Source organism: Anolis carolinensis, chromosome 3, assembly GCF_035594765.1.
Source record: "Anolis carolinensis isolate JA03-04 chromosome 3, rAnoCar3.1.pri, whole genome shotgun sequence".
Lineage (NCBI taxonomy): Eukaryota > Metazoa > Chordata > Lepidosauria > Squamata > Dactyloidae > Anolis > Anolis carolinensis.
Genome location: NC_085843.1, coordinates 15,794,212 through 15,818,965, shown reverse-complemented (window position 1 = coordinate 15,818,965; position 24,754 = coordinate 15,794,212). Strand labels below are relative to the sequence as shown.

The window sequence follows — 24,754 nt, the reverse complement described above, 5'->3', positions numbered from 1 at the left end:
TTACAAGGTCTTTAGCCTTCTCTATAAAAGAGTGCTCGTACCTCACCAAAATAATTCTACAGTGTTGATGCTGCAGAACTTTTCACTGACTCTGCTTTCTGGTAGGTCCCTTTGCCCTGCATTCTGGCATTGTTTTCTTGGTTCATGCCTTGAAATCTGACCTGTGGTTTATCTCCTGATTTTATCTCCACATTTGTCTTTCAGTATTGGTTGGTGGCTTCTTCCTGACCTTGCTTTCTGATTTGACTTTCAGTTCTGACCTCAGCCTTAACTGATCTCTGACTGAGTTCTTGAATGTGTCTCCAGTTCTCCAAATGTCCTGGTTCTGCTTCTGCCCATATTTCCTGATTCATTTGAGACTATCTGGCAATCTCCCCATTACTTTTATCATGAAAAGTCTGGCTATCTCAGCACACCATAAATCAAAGCCAGTGTTTCCTAAACTCTAATTCTCTGATGATTTTGAACTCCATTTCCAAAAATTCTTGATCATTGGCCAATGAAGCTGAGGCTTCTGGGGGTTTATGTCCAAAATACTTGGATAATCATATATTTACATTAAATATTAGATTACATTAGAGATTAGTTAATTATAGAAGATATCAAATCAGGCCAAATCTAGAGATTCAGAAAGGATGTTGGATCTTGACTGAATTGTGACCCATATTAGGTGCCTTTTCCAGTAATTAGCACTAGATGGGATCCATTTAGAAAGAACTTTTAAATAACCAATGTACTATGAAAGTCATGAAACCATGAAACCATCATAGAAAGTTGTTTAATATCAATGGTTGGTATCTAGAAAAGGAAAACAGTAAAGCATGGTTTATTTCCCATAACGTAGTGTTAAATCCTCATTGTTAGTATTGTCATTGGGTTGTGGATTTTTTTTTTTGGTCTTAAAAGTCAATCCTTCTTTTCAGATTAATTTTGAGGAAAGAAGTCAATTATTATGAAAAAGGAAGAAAGCAGTCCAACTTTGTAAATCCATTTATAAAATGTTATCACCTTCTCCCATACAGCGCCTCATGTCAAATGATATTTTTTATTTCTTTTATTTGCTGAAATTGCAAAAGGGCAGACAGCAAGAGAAGCAGAGGGGAGAGAGATATTCTTCAGAGTATTACTTCTTGCCATGTCATATCATGGTCTTGAAAAATCTCCCATAGAAAGCCATATTTCGTACACAACCGAGCTCTCACGTCTTCATAATATAGGTTTACAAATTATTATTTTGTGCAATAATGAAGTTATAACAAGTAGCCTTTCAAAGGTAATACAAAGAACAAAAACAACATTTACATTGTGTATTTGTCTATACCAAATAATGATTTCTGGCTATTTTTCAGAATAGAGTCTTAGGGGAAAAAGTTATTCAGGAATATACTCCTTGCACCAAAAAAAAATCAATGACCAAGCCTTGCAGTTTCACAAAAGACCCAATCCTAGCAAGGATGAACAATAAAGTGGCTTTATTGATTGAATCAGCATTTGGGATCTTGCTTTGAACTGGGACAACTGCAATTAATCCCAGTTTAATATTTTTCAGTTGCTCACATATTTGCACACTTTGATTCTTTCTCTATCCATGCTTTTTCATTGTTTGGGAGCTTTTGTTTGAAATGTGTCTTTGCTTTTGTTTTGCTTTCATTGTACACTATATGTAGCCTTCATTGTACACTGTATTCATCTAAAAAATCAAGAACCACAGCTGTCCTTATTGGTGATGCTTATTATACTGGAATGTATGCCAAAATAATGCAATTTACACTTAGAAGATGTGATTGGAGAGGACATCAATATCTTCAAGCCAATGTCTTCAACACAGATAATGGTTATTATGCAGACATATCTCAATTCTAACTAAATGTAACCCTTATGTGATGACATTTTTCCAATGCTAAATCTCATACTTTTAACAATGTCTGAAAATAACAAATAAGCTTTTCTGAGAGCATGAAGCAGCCTTCTGAGTAAGACATCAACACATTGTGTTGTCAAAGGCTTTAGTGGTCAGAATTACTAGGTTAGTATATGTTTTCTGGGCTGTATGGCCATGTTGCAGATGCATTCTCTCCTGACATTTTGCCTACATCTATGGCAGCATCCTCAGAGGTGGATGCATACCTCATAACCTCTGAGGATGCCTGCCATACATGTGAGCAAAACGTCAGGAGAGAATGTTTCTGGAACATGGCCATGCAGCCCGGAAAACACATAACAATCCATCAACATATTTTTCCTTATATATGTAATAATGTAAATGTAGCTATGTACTTGTAGTAAATCTTTTCTCCCCGATAGGAAAGGTGCAACTATATAATCATTATGATTATAACATTATTCTTTATGCACTATATCTAAAATTATCTTTATGGAAAGAGTGGTCTCAGAAGATAGTAGAGGAGATAAATAAATTGGTTCAAATATGGGCTCAAGCATTTGTTTATGTGTTGTTCATGTCTGTGTCACTGCTGTTTTTATGTCCCATTATGTTGGATTCAACCTATAGAGATCCTACAACTGAAACATCTCCATCAGGCATGGACATCAATAGCCTGATCAAATCTTGCAGACTCAAGGTTGTGGCTTCTTGGATTGAGCCAACTGTTGCTTTTGTTGTAGTGGTGATGGTTATCATGTGCCTTCATGTCATTTCCAACTTATGGGGACCCTAAGATGATCCTATCATAGGATTTTCTGGTGTTGTGTGTGTGCTTGAGAGAGAGAGTTTCCCAAGGTTACCCAGCAGGTTATCATGACCCTTTTTCTTCAGAGTCATTGTTCAGTAGTGGTCTCCCTCTTTTCTTACTGCCTTCTACTTCATCAGGTGTTGTTGTCTTCTCCAGAGAGTCATGAAATTTCATGAAATGCCCACAGCATGTAAGCCTCAGTTGAATCATTTTGTCTTAGCAGAGGAAAAGTATGGAACCTTGGTACAGCTTTTGGTGAAGGTTAGGGCTCTGGAATGACCTCTTTAGGTCCTGGAACCTAGAATGATGAGGAAAGAATTTGACCTGGGGCTTGCTCTCTCTTGTAAAGTCCTGGGACTTGGGAGGGGGGGCTGAATACTCTGGGTTTGCCTTCCAGTGAAGTGTCAGTCAGGACAAGCATCCCATGACAGCTTTATTTGCTATTCTTCAGGTTCAATTCATTTAAATAGGTTAGAGGTCAAAAAAATGATCCAGTGTGGAAACCATGTTAATCACTTTTGTTTTCATTCCCATACCTCAATACAAATCCCTCTGGGACATTTACAAAATCAGTTACCTAAACCTTCCTTTCCATGTTAAAAAGTTTTCCCATGCTGCTCTCTTAAGCTTCTGTCTTGTCCAAAACCTACACAGTATCACGTACCTCGTTTCCTCCATATCACAGCTTGCAACCCACACCTTGCACGAATCCTCTGACATGACTGCATAGCACTCATTTTTAATCAAAATGACATTTAAACACACACAACTGAGTTACCCTGGCCAATCTTTCCATCTGCCACCATTCTCAACCTGCATGGTGTCAAAACTTGGGTGTCTAAATTTAGGCAGTAAGGTGCATTATATCCAGGCACAGTAAATTAACTGCATTTGGCACATTATGTACAAGAAAACCTCCAGAAGATCTTCTGCCTTTCTCTCCTTAGAAAGATGAAAACCCTGCCAAGGAGCTGTATGGAATCCTATCAGCAAAAAAGATACATATAGTGGACCCCTGGTATCCACTGGGGTATTTTTCCCCAAAATTCCCAGTGACATCCAACTCTGGGGAAGCTCAGGTCCCATTATATACAATAATGCAGTAAAATAATATTGCTTATATATAAAGGCAACATCAAGATTTGCTTTTTAAACGTATTTTTAAAATATATTTTCAGGCCATGGATAGTTTAATCAATAGATGCAGAATCAGTGGATACAGAGGGCTAACTGACTGTACACCTAACAAACAAAAAACGTAGTCTCCAGATTCAACATACAAAATAACAGATTATATATATATATATATACACACACACACACACACACACACACACACACACACATATATACATACACACACACACACATATATATACATATATATATATATATATATATATATATATATATATATATATACACATAATATGAACCTTATTGGTTAGTCCAAACCAGAATAGTTGTAGTTGTAGTTGTGGGCAATCAAGTAAGGGTTTTCTTGGCAAGATTTGTTCAGAAGTGTCTTCTTTTGAGACTTAAGAGAATGTGACTAACCCAAAGTCACCTGTTGAGTTCCCATGGCTGAGCAGGGATTCAGATTCTGGTCTCCAGAGTCATAGTCATAGAACTATAGAGTTGGAAGAAACTACTAGACCCTTCCAGTACAATCCCCTGCAATGCAGAGATATACAATCAAAGCACTTCCCAGAGATGATCTTTCAGCCTCTGTTTAAAAACCTCAAGAGAAGGAGACTCCACCATTCTCTGAGGCAGCTTAATTCACTGCTGAAAAGTTCTTACTGTCAGGAAGTTTTCCTAATGAATTCGGCAGAATCGCTTTTCCTATAGCTTGAATCCATTGCTCTGTGTCTTCATCTCTTGCTCCATCTTCAATACAGCATTCTTTCAATATTTAAACTTAACAATCATGCCATCTCTTAACCTCCTCTTCTCCAAGCTAAGATACACAGTTCCCTGAGCTTTCCCTTAAAGGACTTTACTTGACTTCCAGACATCCCAGTCCAAAGCATTACATTTGAAAATGTGCAATGGTGATGGGTAGCTTCCATAGTATTGGTGCAGTGAATCTACTCTTGGTTTTAGCCTTGGATGGAGTCATCCAAGGTGCAAAAAACAGATTCAGTATTTCTGATAGCTCCTTAGAAGTTCAGCCACAAAGCTGGAATGAATCCACCAGCCACCATTGATGAGGAAATTGTGCTTGTTCCTCTCTCTCTCTCTCTCTCTCTCTCTCTCTCTCTCTCTCTCTCTCTCTCTTTCTCTCTCTCTCCACTTTCATTGTTTGCCTTCTCCTTGTCATCCAGACTATATTAAGATAGAGGTGAATTGGCAGGCGCTATAGTGAGGTATATCATCAATGTAGGTTATTTGCCTGTCTTATGGTCTCAGCCATGACTACACGTGATGCCAGCCAGGGATGGACCCAGTGTAATGTTTGTTCTCTAGTCCAGTGGTTCTCAACCTGTGGATCCCCAGGTGCTTTGGCCTACAACTCACAGAAATCCCAGCCAGTTTCTGTTAGGATTTCTGGGAGTTGAAGGCCAAAACATCTGGGGACTCACAGGTTGAGTACCACTGCTCTAGCCAGAGTCCAATTATTTTGAATTTTGTTAGCCTTCTCAGCATGGTCTGTTCTCTTTCTTCTTCTTCATTGAATACTAGAGATAAAGAAGAAAGAAAAAGTAACTAATGATAGGGTAGCTTTGCAAGGGCCTGCAAGTTATCAGCAGTGAAATTTGCTTGAAGTATTCATGTTTCATTTACATATTAATACCTTTATGGCTTTTGAAAAACTAATGAAGTAATAAAGTACATTGCAGCAATTTTAAAAGGAATAATATAAAAGAGTGGATGAAACCTTGGAGAAGATTCTGGCAACGCATAGTCACATTGTTCTTGGAGTGCCTTTCTTCTCCTTTATTATATGTTACTTGTGACTATCGTATAGCCTGCATAGAAAAGTAATACAGCACTGTGTTAATGAGGCTTTAAAAAAGGCGAAAGCATGCTACACAATTAAACAGATGGACCAAAGGAAAAAAAAAACTTGCCTTCTCTCTGTATATAAATTATATATAAGTAAAATGCATTTCAAGTTTTTTAAATAAAACATTTGTCCCTTCAATCATTTGTACAGACTTAATAAGTGAAAATGTTGCATTATGAAAAGGTATCACTATAATGTTCTTTGAAGTTCTTCCTAGAGGCACATCCTTTGGTTTGCCACAAGGATAATTGCTATAACTGCGTCTGTATTGGTTGTGTTTTACAATTGGATTTTTAGTCAAATTGAGGGTATAGCCTCTAATATTCTCTTGGTATAGTCTTTTTATATGAGAGTGGCGAAGTGCGTTAAAGCGCTGAGCTGCTGAACTTGCAGACCGAAAGGTCCCAGGTTCAAATCCCGGGAGCGGAATGAGCACCTGCTGTTGGTCCAGCTCCTGCCAACCTAGCAGTTCAAAAACATGCCAATGTGAGTAGATCAATAGGTACTGCTCCGGTGGGAAGGTAACGGCGCTCCATGCAGTCATGCTGGCCACATGACCGTGGAGATGTCTACGGACAACGCCGGCTCTTCGGCTTAGAAATGGAAATGAGCGCCAACCCCCAGAGTCAGACACAACTGGACTTAAGGTTGGGGAAACCTTTACCTTTACCTATGATGACCCTAGGGTCACTTACTAGGCTGAAGACCTCATCCCTATCTCAAGAGATCTTACAAAGGGCATTAAATAGATTAAGCGGAAAGATGATTTAAATGAGCTGAAAATATTCAACAATATAAGGAGTGAAAAACAGATTTAAAATGTAAACATTTTAAAAATATGTTGTCAAAAGCTTTTATGGCCAGAATCAATGAGTCGTTATAAATTTTCCAAGTGATATGGCCATGTTCCAGAAGTATTCTCTACTGACATTTCACCCACATTTATGACAGTCATCCTCAAAAATTGTGAAGTATATTGTAAAACTAAGCAAGGGAGGTTTATATATCTCTGCAAGGTCCAGGGTGGGAGAAAGAACTCTCGTCTCTTGGAGGCCAGTGTGAATGTTGTCATTAATCACCTTGATTAGCATTAATGGCCTTGCCAGTCTTTGGAATGAAGGAATTAGGCTCAGAGACTTTGGTGAATGACTTGGTACTGAAATGACATGAATGTGGCACCAGCCGGGCCTCAGAGGATGAGAATTGCACAGTTGTGGTGCAACAGCTGAGAAGGCCCTCTGCCCACATGGTGCATTGGCCCCACCGGTGGGACACAGAGAAGCCATCCAAATAAATGTTAATCTTTAATCAAGCAGCACGTTGTAATCCTCGAGCAAAGATGCAGAGTAGACTACAGTTCAAGAAACATACTGACAAGTTGGAATGTCCAAAAGAGGGCAAAATGGTCAAAGGTCTGGATGCTAAGCCCTATGAGGAGCATCTTAAGGAGCTGGATCAATATGTTTAGCCTTGAGAAGAGTAGGTTAAGAGGTCACATGATAGCCATGTCTTAAACATTTGAGAGGATTTCATATTGAAGATGGAGGAAGTTTGTTTTCAGCTACTCCAGTGACTAGGACATCGAGTAATGAATTCAAACTGCAGGAAAAGAGATTCTACCTAAATATCAGGAAGAACTTCCTGATGATAAAAGCTTTTTGAGAATGAAATATAATGCCTAAGAATATGGTGGAATCTCTTCCTCTGGATATTTTTAAACAGAGTCTGGATGACTATCTGTTAGGAGTGCTTAGTATATTCTGTTAATGTGGGATTTGTGTATTGGTAGTGTTTAAATGAAATTTGTGTCTTGCCTGTATTGCATACTGATTGCATCATCCAGAGTGTAACATAGTCTGGAAAGAGTTAATTACTAAGAAGCTGTGATGTCCTTGATGTGTGGCTGGAACCAGGGAGTGTCCAGACACAAGTGTGTGTGCATTGCTGATTGCATCAGTTCTGTTCAGTTCTGTTTTGAGTCAAGTGCTGTCTGCTGAGAGTCAAGTCCTGTGTCCGTTGTCTTCAAGTCTGTTTGTCTTGATTATTATTGAAGTCAGTAAAACTTGTATATAGTTTTACCATCGGCTCTGATGTCTCTTCATTCTGCGTTCCACTGATTCCATCCAACTGCTGCTGCGCTGCAAAAATGCTCTGACATATTCTTGCATGGCAAAATGGGGTTGGACTAAATGGTCCTTGGAGTCTCTTCCAGCTTTAGGATTCTGTGATTTAGTAATTGAACTAAATTGGTATGAAACTAACACACATTTTCTGTAGAGGTATTCCCTTATACCACCATAATGTTCAAATGCAATCTACTATCCAAAAGTCTAAATCCTAAAACTGAAGCACGGAAAGACATCATAATTGATGTGGCTTAGAGAATGACCTTCAGTGACTGACACTGAGAAAGATGGAAAGATTTTCATGGTAGATTGATCACCACTTCTCGGTGAATGAAGAGCAAAGCATAAAACAGTCAGTCCTAACATCCGGCTGTTTTTATGACCATTTTATAATTTAGAGCTGCCAATATGAAAATACTTTCCCAGCATCAAAACATGTTAAGACAGAACTATGAAGAATTCTTTTAGAATTACTCCAACCAAAATGTGAAGTTAGATAATGACATTCAACAGGAGTGAAATTTTTCCAGAGCTTCAAGGCATGCTATAAATTAACCCCTGGGCTCATGGATGGTCCTCAAGCTTTGTGATGCCTCAGCGCCAAAAATTGGCCAGAAACACTGCCAAAATTGGTCATTTCAGAATAAGTTGGCACCTTTGAGTGCCAGCTTAACCTCAAATGAGCCAAAATGAAGTGAAGCGAGGTTTTCAAATTCTAAAATGATTGGACATTTAGGAAAATCATCCTTCTAAAAGGGCATGACTGGTGGATTTGGGACCAAATATTTTGAAGGTGAAGGGCATGGCGGTCACAAAACAATCTTGGGAGCCACGTATGATCTATGAGCTGCACTTCACTCACAAGGGGCCTTGTCATCCATGCCTCCAGAATTGCCTTGGATTGCTGTTGACTTGTCGCCCCACGCCCCGCACCATCCTGGCTCCCCCCCACCTTATCTGATGGGATGAAGTCTCCATAAGCCAGCTCAACCCAACTTTCCTTATGGAAAGACAGGGAACCTTCTGTCAACCTCCACCAGCAATTTTTCAGTGACAGCAGGGTTTTTGAAGCAGTTCAGCCATGGAGCTACCCTGGAAGTACTTTTCTGGGGTGAGATGGGATGGAAGCCATCGTACTCTGTGGCTGAACCTTTGAACACACTTCGCCACTACCAAATTGTGGGCCATGTGAAGAGGTCCCAATTCATATCCAACTGTCCTGATTTTGCTTTGATCATCCCAATGAATCCCTCATTTCCCCACTTGTTTTGAAGTATCTCAGTTTCTCTTTCCTATTTTAACTTTATGAACATATACAAGCCATCATCCTGTTATTGACATATGTAAACATAAGTTGTATTACTCATCCAGAGTGATATTTTGGGGATAATGTGTAAAAATTAGATCCCACTGATGGTAGATAGGTAAAATCTTCCGTACGTAGTAGTACATTAAAGTAACCATGCCGTTATTTAAAGGGTTATTAACTATATTTTTGACCCCTGAAAAACATACATTGCATTACATAGCAGTATTTGCTGTTGCTGTGTCCCTTCAAGTCATTTCTCACTTAGGCCAATTCAAAGTGAACCTATCACAATTATTTTCTTGGCAAGATTTGTTCAGAAGAGATGTATTTTTGGTTCCCTCTGAAGCAGAGAGAGAATGACTTGACCAAAGACACCCAGTGACTGAGTGGAGATTTGAATCCTGGTGTCCAGAATTGTAGTCCAATGCTCTAACCACTAATACTTGGTTCTCATATTCAATATGAATGTTGGCAGTTGACTCCCGATCTCATAAATTTCTTTGGGTTTTCTTAGGCATGGAATACTCAGGTTGATTTGCTAGTTTCTTCCTCTTAAATATATCCTACAGCATCTGGTAATCATTGGTGGTCTTCCATACAAGTATTAACCAGGGCTGAGGCTGCTTGGTTTCCACAATCAACAGGACTTTGTGTCTTTAAGACATTTAAGCCCCTCATATTCCACAGATGGTTTGCATAGTCCAGCTCCACCAGCCTATATTTTACAATGCTGAATTGAGACAAGATTTTGACTGAGATATAACGGGATAACCTTTACGAAGGGCATGCCTGTTGTACACAACAGTAATTACATACTGACATTTGTGTGGTTATCCTTCAAAATTGACAAAGTTGAATGGTTGGCTCCCACATAAATGTAAAACTCTGGGGGAAGATAGCATTTGGGGGGTATCCAAAAATGGGGCCTTAAGGAAGTTGTTTGTTCCACTGCATGTTTTGTACAATTGGCTATTTGACCAGAAAGATCATTAGGATCTCAAATACCTCTCTTTTCCTTTCTGTGCAACATTAACAAAGACCACATATTTGCATAATTGCCTTTGAGGAAAGGCTCAAAGGCAATTCAATCATCTTGTGTGAAAATGCTCTGTGAGTGTGTTATGAGCCTGCTCAAAAGATGAAATCTCATCAGACTAGAAGAAATAAATTAAAATGATACAAGGTCTCTTCCATCTCTCCTGGATGACTGAAATGATGGGACACAGTTATGTGTTCTTATTCTTTGGCCCATCAGATGTTTTGGACTTCAACTCCCAGAATCTCTTGCCAACCTTGATTTTTCCACTTTATGTCATTTTATATGCCACTATAAATAGTTAGACATCAGCATCCATTATGGTATCCACAGGAGATCCTGAAACTAAACTCCAGCAGATATGAAGGGCCCACTGTAATCACCTATCCCTACAGTTTACTCTGATTTTTTGCAAAACTAATGAGAGACCCAGGCAGAGGGACAAAACAAGATTTCCAATCATGAAAATTCTGTTAATGAATTTGTCCAAATACACCTATAAGACTCTATCCAATTCTTAGTGTGCAAAGATCTGTGAGATAGATGGGGACACAGAACACGCAGAGCAAAAAGATGTGAACATGTCAAAATTCTGATTTTGCCAAGTTTCCACACTAGCATTTTACCCCTTTCATTGCCTCATATTGAGTTGTAGTTTTTGTGTCAAATTTATGTGCACCTTGGTTGGATGCACACCACACAATTATATCAGTTTCATACCACCTTAATTGTCCTTTCACCATTCTATGTAATCTTAAACTTTGTAGTTTTAAGAGATATTTAGCAATCTCTTTAGAGCTCTAGATATTTAGAGTTTAAGTGCTAGAGAATTCTATTACTTGTTGTAAGCCACCCCGAATCTCTTCGGGGAGAGGGGATGGGGTATAAATAAAAATGTATTTATTACTATTATATATCTTACCTGATTAAAAATCACAGGATTCCATATGATGTAACCAGAAAACCTATACTAGAATCAAAGTGCTATAGTAGAGCAGTCTGGATGCATCCTGCAAAGCTTTTCCTCCACTAACTTGTACATATATTTCTGTAGTTTACTGAATTTAAGCAATGTTTAGCTGCCTTGAAAACTTGGGGAAAAAAACCAGAATATAAATGCAACAATTAATTGAATAAATAATAAGCATTTTTCTCTATTAACTAAAGTATGGGTTTGTTTGAGTGGATTTTTTTTTTGCATATTTTGAAAGTTATGCATATTTTACCAACTCAAATGTCAAAATATTTGCATTGCTTTACATGCACTTTCTTTCTGGAAAGTGCTCTGTAAGTATAGCAAACATCCAAATGCTTCAGGTAAGGTGTCCTGTTTCTTCTAAGAAGTGAGAAAATGCTAATTTCACTGTACACTTTAGCTTTATCAACAGTTGTACTCATTTTAGTGTATCAATTTTTAGAAGACGATGTAGCTGTAAACGGTTGTGCTCACTTTAGTTATATGTATGCACACGTTCCAGGAAAATCTTGCATAAGACTCTGGTGTCATAAGAAAGAAAGTTTAAGTATGCATTACATTCTTTGTCCTGGTTTTAAAAGGAATCACCCTGTTAGTCTGTTGCTGCAAAACAAAACAAAAATGTTATGTGATACCTTCAGCATCAATACTGTTATTAATATTATTACACAAGCTTTTGTGGATTGCAGTCCACTTTGCCAGATACATGATGTGTTCTTAGAAGTCCATGTCTGTATGGCACTCAGAGTTGGGAATCGGACCATGTAGACAACAGACGTCAGGAAAGTTCTTCTTTAGACTATTATTCCAAGAATCCTCCAGTCTTTGGGATGTTTTGCTAGGACTCCATGAGATCCAGATTAAAATCCCCATACAGCCATGAAAATCCAGTGGGTAACCTTGAGCAAGATATACCCTCTCAATCTTAGGCAAATCTTGCCAATCATCATCATCAAAGTCCCATGATAAGTTTGCCTTAGGGTTGCTATGAGTCAGACTCAACTTGCAAAGAAGTAGCAGCAACAGAGCCACCAAAGATATTTTTTCCAAGCCCTGTTATACTGAGAGCATGTTCTTGAGCTTCCAATGCATGCTTACAACGAAGTGGATTATCAATAAACTCTCATACTATATGTCCATTACTCAAGGGTGAGAACCTGCATGGTGTAGTGGTTTGAACATTGGACTAGACTCTGGAGATCAAGATTCAATTCTCTGAGCGGCCATGGAAATTTTCTGAGACAATTTAGAGGAGCCACACACAGTGTGTTACAGTGGCAAAGTGTGTTAAAGCACTGAGCTGCAGAATGTGCAGACCAAAAGGTCCCAGGTTCAAATCCTGGAAGCAGAATGAGTGCCCGGTGTTAGCCCCAGCTCCTGCCAACCTAGCAGTTCGAAAACATGCAAAAGTGAGTAGATTAATAGGTACCGCTCTGGCAGGAAGGTAATGGCGCTCCATGCAGTCATGCCGGCCACATGACCTTAGAGGTGTCTATGGACAACGCCGGCTCTTTGGCTTAGAAATGGAGATGAGCACCAACCCCCAGAGTCAGACATGACTGGACTTAACATCAGGGGAAACCTTTACCTTTACCTAGGTTTGCCCGAGGGCTCTTCCACACAGCTATATAACCCAGAATATCAAGGCAGATAATCCACTATATATGCTTTGAACTGGGTTACCTGAGTTCACACTGCCATGTAATCCAGTTCAATGTGAATTTTATACAGCTGTGTGGAAAAGGCCTTAGTGTCACAACAATTTGGATATGGCTTGAAGTCACACCACAAGAAAAAGCCTTAAAGCAGTGGTTCTCAACCTGTGAATCCCCAGATATTTTGGTCTTCAACTCTCAGAAATCCTAACAGCTGTTAGACTGACTGGGATTTCTGGGAGTTGTAGGCCAAAACATCTGGGGATTCACTGGTTGAGAATCACTGCCTTAAAGGGTGCTATAGAATAATAATAATAATAATAATCTTTATTTATACCCTGCCACCATCTCCCCAATGGGGACTCGGGGCGGCTTACATGGGGCCATGCCCAGAACAATAAAATATAACAAAATATAATAGAACAACAAATCATATAATTTACACATTAAACAACACAATAAAAGAAAATATACACTACATTAAACAAGATCAAAAGAACAATAAAAAAGAACTCTTTGGCCAGTTCTTTGGCAAGTGGGCATCACATGGAATACCCTTGTGCATATGAATACACACTCTTGGTTAATGCTTCTTGTTGAAATAACTGCTAGTTCTTATACTGCACATTCAGCATTTCCATTTGAATAAAAGCTGCACTGCAGAATCAGTGTAGAGATTTATGCTATACAACCCTCATATAAGATCTCTCTCTAGTGTTTTCATCTGCTTTGCTTTTGTTTCATTTCTTAACTTCTGTATTTTTTCCCAAAGACAAGACTAGTTGGAAAGAACCTGTGCGTTGCCCAATTTTTCTGAATTTATGAATGGCAGGGAGTTAGACAGGATGGCCCTTGTAATCTCTTTCACCTCCATGATTCTATGGTTCTTTGATCAAGAGTTATTTTCTGGTTTCCAAAGCTGTCATGTTTAGTCTGCCATAACCTCATCAGTTTCCCTGAACTCACCTGCCCTGCCCTACTTTTCAGCCTCACCTGACATGCTTGTCTGTCTTCACCTCAGCCTCAGCGTTGACCGGCAATGCTTATTGTACCCTTTGGACTGAACCTTGGCTTCTGTCTTTGATCTAAAAAGGGCTCTTTATTCAGCATGTGATGCCTTTCTAGGAGACCTCTTCTATGGTACATGTTAAAGGGCAGAGAATGCACTTGACACTGATTTTAAAAAGAATCCAGAGATACGTCAATGCAGTTCAGTCTGTGTTGCCATTCACCTTCCTACATTTCAAAGCCCAATTGAATATATCTCCTTTGTCTCTATGAAAATTAAGCAGAACAATTATCATCAAAGAAAACCATAGACCCAAACTGTGGGAGAAACGTGAAACCTTCCCATAGGTTTGAAAAGTTACTTTTGGGAGGCTACAGTCTCCAGAATCCACCAGACACTATGGCCACTAACATTCACTAATTTATATCCCCTTGAACAGGATTTAAGAAAGCTTATAGCCAATCAAAATACAGCTAAAACGTTTGTACAAAAGGTAAAAACAATGAAACAACTCATTTTATTAACAGCTAAAACAAGGCTGCATCAATAGCATAGTGTCTAGACTGAGGGAAGTAATAATACCACTCTATTCATCTGGGGTCAGATGTTGCTGTTTCTGGGCACCACAATTCAGAAAGGATATTGACAAGCTGGGACATGTGCAGAAGGGGATGGTCAAAAGAATAAAAGGTCTGTAAACCATGCCCTATGAGGAGCAGCTTACAGAAGAGAGAGCAAGCTTGTTTTCTGCCTCTCCGGAAACTAGAGGTGCACCTGTAATGTAGAATTAAAACAATTTGAATTGATCCCCTGACAGTTTCCAAAGGCAATCCCATGTAGGGTTTATTACAGTTCTCCAAACAGGTTGTAATCAAGGCATGAGTCATTGCAGCAAGGTGTGGCATCTCCAGGAATGAACACAACCGTCACAATCATTTCAACTTTGTACATTCGTTCCCGGCCATTGCTGAAATTTAGCCATCCAGGCTCAGATGTACACTGCAACTATAAATTTCAGATATCATGAGAAGTGTAACTTCATCCAATAAACAACCCATCTAGATGTGGTTAGTAGTTCCATCGTTGAGGAGTACGGAATCATGGTTGTTGCTTACTTCCTTCTAGTTGACTTTTGCCTTGTGGTGACTCTACGAATGAGAGACCTCCAAGTTACCTTATCCTCAACAGGGTTGCTCAGGTCTTGTAGGCTCAGGGTCTTGGCTTTCCTATCTGAGTCTATCCATCTGGAATGTGGTCTTCCTCTTTTCCAGCTGCCTTCCACTATACCAAGCCTTATAATACTTTCTAGTGATTCATGTCTTCTCATGTTATGGCTGAAGTATGACAGTCTCAGTTTAGTCATCCTGGCTTTTGATGTCAGTTTTATTCCTAATATAGGCTCAGCATCTGAAGAGCTCCTGTAAAATCTGAAGTAGCTGCAGAGGTGCTGCTGTTAAAACTGAGGACTGCTGTAAAAACGTAATGAGGAATTCCCTGCTCTCCAATAACAAACCTCTGCTGCAGTGAGGAGAAGGAACCCACTCTTAAGTTTTAGTTCAAACTTTAAATGAGGCAGTTAAGGCACCAAACCTTATCTCCAAATTGGATTCAGCCATTTGGATAGCAGCTTTAAAATTCAGACTACAACTTTGCTCACTTCTGCTGAACTACATATCTGCCATTGCACTTGGAGATGACAGGATAAAATAGCCTTAACTACAGGCAGATTATAGACAGAGTATGGGGAAAGTATATCCTAATGGTGTGTCTCTTTATTAATTTTATTCTTGAAGAAAGCAGTGAGTAATTTTAGTCATTTTCTTTGTACTGAGTCTGAAAACCAGATGGCGTTCATAGAATTATGGAATTACAGAGCTGGCAGCACATTTCCATATATTGTTTTGCTGTATCTACACTGATCTCATTTGGCCCTGAGAACTCATTCTAAAAGAATGCAATATATATGGAATTGCTATGTTGTATTATAATTATATATATAATAATACTACAGTTCAAATCTCTGCAGGGCCTGAAAAAACCCATTGGATTTCCTTGGGTGAATCATACACTCTCAGCCCCAGAAGTTCCTGTGATAGATTTTTCTTCAGGTTGCTATGAATCTGAACCAACTTGAAGACACACAAGAACATTTCTAATTCCATGCTTTTTTTTGTCTTTTCATCATTTCACAGAATACTGTAGAAAATGGCAAGTTAAAAAAAGAGATGGATTAGTGGCAGAATAGTCCAAATGCCAAAGAGAAAAAGAATTCTAGAAACATCCATAGAAAAGTTCACTACATATTGTAAAACTCTCCCCCTCAAAAAGGAAATCATGGCTGTCTGGAGAATATGATAACTGAGAAGGCAGAAATTAACTACCTATTTCTTCTCTAGATGATTTTGGCTTTTATTTTGCTTTGTTCTCCTTTTAAGATGTCCAGTGTTTTTATTCATTTCTGATGAGAACAAAAATGGCTTGAAGTCATGAAATTCCTTCTCCCATACATACAGATCTATAATAATCTACAGATAGGCGATTGCTCTGGAGATGCTTATTTCTCTGCCTCCCAAGAAGAGATCCCTTCCAATTATCTTGCGTGTACATCACATCAGCCTAATGGGGTTAGCTTTATCCATTCCCTTTCTTTTTTTTTTTTTTGTTCTTTCAGTATTTCTTTGTGTTCTGTTTTAATTATATACATGCAGAGTTCCTGAGAGTCAGCATGCTGAACAATTTCATGCTTCCCATAAATGTCTTTGATGTTGGTCTTTAATCTGTGCATATTTGTGACAATTACTTACTGTATCGATCTAGCTTTCTTTAAAAAAAATCTAGAAATCAGCATGGAATATTTTTATTAAAGATGTCATTTTTATGTATTCCAAATTTTTTTTTAAAAAAAACGATTTCAGTGGAAATAGATATACAGTAGAGTCTCATTTATCCAACATTCGCTTATCCAATGTTCTGGATTATCCAACGCATTTTTGTAGTCAATGTTTTCAATATATCGTGATATTTTGGTGCTAAATTTGTAAATATAGTAATTACAACATAACATTACTGCGTATTGAACTACTTTTTTGTCAAATTTGTTGTATAACATGATGCTTTGGTGCTTAATTTGTAAAATCATAACATAATTTGATGTTTAATAGGCTTATCCTTGATCTCTCCTTATTATCCAACGTATTCGCTTATCCAACGTTCTGCCGGCCCGTTTATGTTGGATAAGTGAGACTCTACTGTATTTCATTGCTTGAAGACTAGAATTCAACATTGGCTACTAGTTACAGAGATGTAACTAAGGGCCCTACCACATTACAGTCATCCCCCAACATTCATTGGGGTTAGGGAAACATTGTGAAAAAAAACACTATTACTTTACTAGATAGAACACCTCTCTGGGAATCTCTAGGTTCTCCAGTGTGACTCCACATTGACCATAAAATATGGTCTCATGGAGAGATGTTATCTCTATAAATCTCTGTCCTCCATTACATTATAACTCCATGGCCAACTTCTAGAAGATTTTGGTATCCATTGGGTGTCCTAGAACCAAAGCTCAGTGGATAAGGGACTACTGTAGTGTATACATATCATCCTCATATTTCAGGATTATTATCTTTTATTATCACTTAGAACAAAAGTGGTGTTATCTGATAAAATGTGAGAGACGGGGAGCAAAAGCCTGAAGCAACTGTTAGCCCTGCATGCCAAAATGTCAAAGCTATTTTGGTGACACTTGATACCATGTGCAAAATGATGCACACTGAAATATGTGATCAGATGATAATGCATTGGGTTATGTGAGAGCACAGAGTCAACACATGGCATTTTGGCTACAGGGTTTTTCCTATATGAGAAGAGTTTCATCATGGAATCAGAAGGATGGAAACAGAAAGAATTTGTAATCGTGTGCAGATTATACACGGCAACATGTATGGATGGACAAACCAATTTATCTCCAGTCCATATTCCATCTGGTTTTCACATGTGTCCTGTCCTGTCTGGCTTTGTGTCCATCTGTGATCCTTTAAAAGCACCCTCATGAGCCATCACATTTAAATAGATGTTTTTATTATCCATATATTAAATTGAAATGTTCTTTTAATATGCACATCTCTCCATGTTTCTTTCAAAATAGCCGTACATAAACACATTGGCCAGAATTCAGCTACTTAATTAAGCATACAGACAACCTCCTAATCTCAAAGAGTCATTTTCCTATAGAAGGACTCACAGTACAGATGGAGAGACTAATACAAGTCTTTGCAACAAACCCAAATGCCAACTCTACTCAGTTCACACATCTACACGGGCAATGTCACCACTGGACTTAAAAAACACATCCTCCACAATATTGGGGGTACTTTCACTTGCTCATTTCTAATATGATATATGAATTAGTTAAGGTACTTAAGTAGGTAACTTCTTCTGGCCTGACCCTCTCACCAATCCTGATGGAAATGTCAAAATTGTGACTAAGTAATGACTGTGATTCTGGATCCGTGACAGATGAATAATTCTAGATAACTGTTTCATATTCACAATTGGTATTTTCTCATGATTTTGACACTATAGCCATGAATGTCATTTCCCCCCAGCCTTCTTTACTAAGTGTGCCGTCGCGCCTGGGGCTGTAAACTCTTAGTGAAAGAGGCATGGACATGACATCTTTCCCCAGGGGATTGCTTCTTGCCCTCCTTTAGGGAAACTGGAACTCCCAAGGACCAAAACACTGTAGTTAACTCAAAAACTGGGTTTATTCTTCACAAAGGGGGTAAAAGAAAATATACATTACAGTCTTTGATTGTTTAAGTCCATGAAGCTTGTCCAGATCCCTCTTTCTCTGGCTGTGAATGCCGGAGCAAACTCAGCCTCAGTCCAATGACCTATATCTGAAGACAAGAGTCTTCCTCTGTTGCCAAAGGACTGATGTGAAGGCGCTTGAGACTCCTCAACGTTGTTCAGGTTGGCCCTGAACATGAAGTGTGAGTCCCAAGGGTAAGAACCTCAGAATTGGTGCTGAGAGGTAACTTTTGAAGGGCTTTTTGAGCCAAGCCTCTCTTTCACGTCCATCCGATAGAGAACTTGCTGATGGAAAGAAAAGGAGGAAACACAGTCCTACTCCAGGAAGAGGTGGAGCCAAACAGTTTTGCTGAGTGAGCAATATAACAGGTACAAACAACATTGATTGACAGATATAAATAACCAATCCAACTACATTTACAGGGTAAGGGCAAAATCAGGCATGATACAGCAATTCAAATCTTGAAACTTATAGTTCCAACATATAGATGGCGCCACTCGCGCCGTCACACTAAGCTTCAACTGCATGAGGAGAAGGAGGCCCACTCCGACAGGACATGGTTGAATGATATTTTTGTCATGTTTGGGAGGGGGGGGCATTGGGTCAGGAGGAATTACATAATTAAGTATACTTAATTGTGTGTCTCAACCAGTCTTCTAAAAATGAATTGCTCAACATTTCAAAAATGTGACTTTTGAATGAGTCACTTCTGAGATGCAAAAAAGCCAACAGGAACTAGTCAATTTGTGTTAGAATAAAGACAAGATCTAATTCTTCATGCAGCTTCACCAACATCTAATCCAATTAGATTCATTCACTTGTTAAAACAATAATCGACATCTAAATAAGCCCCATTTGTTAAATAGGACTGTGCTAGCTGAGATTGAGCCCCGATGGCTAAGTGTGTTAAAGCACTGAGCTGCTGAACTTGCAAACCGAAAGGTCCCAGGTTCAAATCCCGGGAGCAGAGTGAGCGCCCGCTGTTAGCTCCAGCTTCTGCCAACCTAGCAGTTTGAAAACATGCCAATGTGAGTAGATCAATAAGTATCACTCCGGTGGGAAGGCAACGGCGCTCCATGCAGTCATGCCAGCCACATTGGAGGTGTCTACGGACAACGCTGGCTCTTTGGCTTAGAAATGGAGATGAGCACCAACCCCCAGAGTCAGACATGACTGGACTTAATGTCAGGGGAAACCTTTACCTTTATGTCCTAGCTGAAATTAACAACCAGAGGTAGCCTCATGAGAATTATTCATGTTTTTAGATGATGTGATCTTGATATTTAAGGAGTGCCTCTCCTTGTATAACTGTTAAAATCTGCCTTATGCCTTATGGAAGAACTGCATTAAGTAGACCACAGGAGAAAGCCTTCCCTGCTGTGTGTCCCCAGTTGTGTAAACCCTTTGAGGCCCATGGGCACTAGTGTTGGCTTCATTTTGACACTACATTATGGTACTAGTCAGTGGGTCATTGGCTGGCAGCAAGTAAGTAAGCAAACAAACAAGTAAAAGGGAGGGAGGGAGGGCTATAGCCATGGACACTAAAATGGTGTTGGTCCCTGGTACTGTATATTGGAAAAATAACCTTAGGGGATCTATCATATCACATAATTTAAGAATGGCAGCTGTATAGCACTGTTTGAATGTATTAGACTGTTTTTTGCAGTCGGTATGGAGCACCAAAGTCTTGTGATATAAGGTAGAAGATAAATACTTTAATTAATAAAGTTAATAAAATATTCAACTAGAAGAAAGCAAGGGTAAATGTCTCACAAGGCAGAATGAGTAGGTGGATCTCATTGCCACAGGATATTGTGGCAGCAATATGTGCAAGTGGCTTTTGAAATTTTAATTATCGGAAGTGGGCTCAGCCATTGCCATTGGCCCTGCTAGCCAGCAGCATCTATTGCTTCGAAGGTAAAATGCAGGTTTTGCTAAGATAAATTCCAAGGGTCTACCTCTGCAGCCTTAGCAGCAACCTCACTTTGGGAAATCCACTGCAAGCCAAAGCAAGAAAAGACCTTGAACAAGCTAGAACAACATTCTAACACAAAATGAAAGTTTTTCTTTCCACTTTCCACTTTTGTCTTTCGTTTACTTCAAATCTACAAATTAGAAGCTGTGGTGGCTCAATGGGTTAAACCCTTGTGAACTGCTGATCTGAAGGTTGTCGGTTTGAATCCATGAGACAAGGTGAGCTTCTGTCTGTCAGCTCTAGCTTGCGGGGACATGAGAAAAGCCTTCCAGTAACACAGCTGGGTGTCACCTGGGCAACGTCTCTGTAGACGGCCAATTCTCTCACACTAGAAGCAACTTGCAGTATGCGAATAATGCACAATATCTATAATAATGCAGAACAAAATGTATGTGTATATATACACTTAAAAACTCCCACAAATTATAATACAAATCAGGATCCTACAACTCTATATTAGAGTACTTCTCATCAAAAAAATAGCTTTCAAAATATTATCAACAATGGTACAGTTTCCATGTCATAATCTTAACACAGTATACTATTGAAGGACATAAAGAGACAACCAAGTCCATATTGTTCCTGGAGTTGCGTGGAATCTTAGGCCATTGTCAGTTGAAGTAAAGATTTTCAGTCTCCAAAATAATAGTTTTTATGTTCAAAGGAATTCTTCGTTTGATTTGCAATGCCAAGAAATGATACACACACAACAAGGTCTCCCGGGTTGTTCCCCTTGTTTCGTTATCACTTCCTCGGGTGTTGTGTTTTAATCTTGTCCTTTGCAGTAGACACAGGCAAAAGAAAACAGCTACAACCTCCCCTCCTGGCTAATCTGTTCTTTCTCATTTAATAAGATTTGCCATCTTGTTCAGGTTTTCATCTGTGAAATAGGCAACTTAGTTAGGCAACCATGTTGACTGGATCCACACAATCAACACGGTTGCTGTTACACAGTTGGACCTAAGAGAGAATGCTTCTGGAATATGGCCATACAGCCCGGAAAACACACAACAACCCAGTTTTACCTATTTTTTATAATGTATAATGTTGTGCAATACTATGGCTGTGCCTTGAATGATGCACAATAGTGAGGTAACAGTACGAATATAGATATGTGTATCAATTCTGATCAAAATTAATTTAAACGACAGCCAGTGGTTTTGCATAGTGACCATAATGCACCATGAAGACAAAATGCCAATGTGATATGTAACTAAGATTCACATCTGTATTGATGTTGTCTATGGTTTTGAAAGAGGTTTGTTTACTGCAGTTGTGGATAATAAACACACAACATGCAAGAAGGAGTTGGATCCACTCAGAGCAACTTTTAAACAGCTGTCTCTGCACTTTGATGGAGAACATGATGTACCATAAAGGCAATAGTGCTTGTGATACACAACAATGATTCATGTCTGTACCACTGTCTCCAATTTGAATGAGGGACACATAACAAAGCTGCAGATATTAATATATAGAGGAGGAACACAAGTATTTCTCTTCTAGTTTGTGAAAATGGAAGATAATGTGTCCCAAAGATGAAACTCTAGTGGGTAGGAGAAGCAAGATAAATTTTAAAAATCTCAGGAAGGCTTAAATGGCAACCTTCGAGACTGTGATCATGTGCTGCTTGTGAAACTTCCTGCCTGGCATCTTAGGAACACATTACTGATAACAAGTCCAAAGACAAGATATCTTTGCAGAATATACTTGTCATGACATTCTGCCGACTGACCCTTCTTGGTATGAGTCATCAAAGGCAAGTGGCTGAGCCAATCAGCCCAGAGTTAACATGCAATGCCTGCAAGGAGATATGCTGGCTGCGGAACTAATCATACATATGAGACTCTATAGAATAGAACAAGGAAAGGAGACTCTCCGAGGATTGTTCCCCTGCAGTCCTGCTAATATCTCCTATGATTACTCACATTATCCCCTTCAGAAAGCTTCCGATTCACCCTGCCGCCGGGTGCTGACAAAATCTTTCCATCCAATTGTCACTTTGGATGCATGGCAGCTCCACTTGAGACCTCATTGTGCTCATCTGTTCTTGTACCGCTTAGATCAGGAGAGTAATCAGATCCAGTTTTGCCCACTAAACGGGAAGGGAGGGATGTGATTCACATTTTCTCTGGGCAATTAAGAGGAGAGGCTGCGATCCGTTGTGCCTTTGGAAAGCAGGGCACTGAGCTGCTTTGAATAATGAAAAGAGCTGTAAATAATTGCACCGCTGCCACCAAGTTGCTAATATGCCAAAGCAGCCAGCCGGCATTATTCAATTTGGCAACAGTGATCCCTTGCTGTGCATAACTGAGCAGGTCTGTCTAGTTTTAAAGGTGGCTAGAGGTGTTGCGGCCATATAAGAAAGGAAAATCCTACACATCCCTCCCATCACCTTTCTTTTAAAATTATTCCCAGTGACTCCAGAATAGTGTAGTTAGCCCTCCATATCAACAGATTTTGCATTCATGGCATTATTTTTTCTAAACTTCCAAAGAGAAAACCTTGATTTTATCATTTTAGATAAAGAACACCATTTTACTTCACCATTGTATATGAGGCTTCAACATTCACAGATTTTGGTATCCATGAAACCAAATTCCAGTGGGTACCATGGGACCATTGTTTGGTGGGAGTGGGGGATACTTTGGTTGGATTTTTAGATGCATTTTAATTGGAGTTTCATCTGGACTGGGCTGTGGTACAGCTGGTTAGGAGCCAGCAGCAATAAATCACTACTGACCAAGAGATCATTGATTCAAAGCCCAGGTTGGTATTAAGCTCCTCACCATTAATAGCCTAGTTTGCTACCCACCTAAGCAGCTTGAAAACAATTCCGGCTGTGAGTAGAGAATCTAGATACAGTAGAGTCTCACTTATCCAAGCTAAACGGGCCGGCAGAAGCTTAGATAAGCGAATATCTTGGATAATAAGGAGGGATTAAGGAAAAGCTTATTAAACATCAAATTAGATTATGATTTTACAAATTAAGCACCAAAACTTCATGTTATACAATAAATCTGACAGAAAAAGTAGTTCAATATGCAGTAATGCTATGTTGTAATTACTGTATTTACAAATTTAACACCAAAATATCACAATATATTGAAAACATTGACTACAAAAATGGCTTGAATTATCCAGAGGCTTGGATAAGCGAGGCTTGGATAAGTGAGACTCTATTGTACTACTTAATGCGGAGAGCATAATTTAACTTAATTTATGACACCATAATACTACTGGTGTGCGATGAGCAATGGGGAAGTACTACCATCAAAAATGACTCGGTGTCACAGTGGATGATGAAGTGGCAGCTGCCCCTGTGGCTAGAATCGAGCATATCCTCATGAAGCCGGAAGCTGGAAAATGTTAAATTGCCTCTATTGTCTGTATGTTGTATGCCTAATAATGGCATTGAATGTTTGCCATGTATGTGTGCATTGTAATCCACACTGAGTCCCCTTCGGGGTGAGAAGGGCAGAATATAAATACTGTAAGTAAGTAAATAATAAATAAATAGACGTAGCAGTAGCTGGTGATTTTCACATCAGTAGAATGATAAATGTGCTCTCTGCACCTGACTTTCAAAGAAGATATCCAAGATGCAGAACCCTATCCCCAAAGTTTTAACACATTGGATAGCCCATGGGAAGATCAGAGTAGAACCAGGAATGGGTTCACTACCCCACTGAAACGATCGCTGCCTAAGAGTTAGCTACATAAATGAAGTAGTGGGGCTGTGGCCTTTAATAGGGATTTTGCTGGAGACTAATATGCAGGAAGGAAGGGTCCATTTATCTATTTTGAAGGCAAATCTCTTAGTCTCCATCCTGTGTCTGCATTAATCTAGTTCTCAATTCAAAGAGAGAAATTTCAGCATGAGACCAGAAAAAGTGAAAAAGTTCCTTTTATGTGATATAATACGGGTATATACTTTCTTCATTTGTTAAACTTGGTAGCAGAAGTCCTAGAGAAGTTACTTAATTAAGTATGCTTACGTATAATCTTGGGCCAGGAACACACTTAGATCAGAAGTACAGGTCTGTTTTACTGGGCAGCAGTAAAGCAGTAAGGGTCTATTACCCCTTCAATCACTAAAGCCCATGAAAGCTTATGCTAGACATTTATTTTTCTTAATTAGTCTCTAAG

General features: G+C 39.1%; 1 protein-coding gene across 5 annotated transcripts in view; it reads left to right on the top strand.

The window, feature by feature from the left end:
- Positions 1 to 24,754, top strand: part of grm5 (glutamate metabotropic receptor 5) — a 1,174,932-nt gene that overhangs the window by 110,367 nt on the left and 1,039,811 nt on the right. The window lies entirely within an intron of this gene.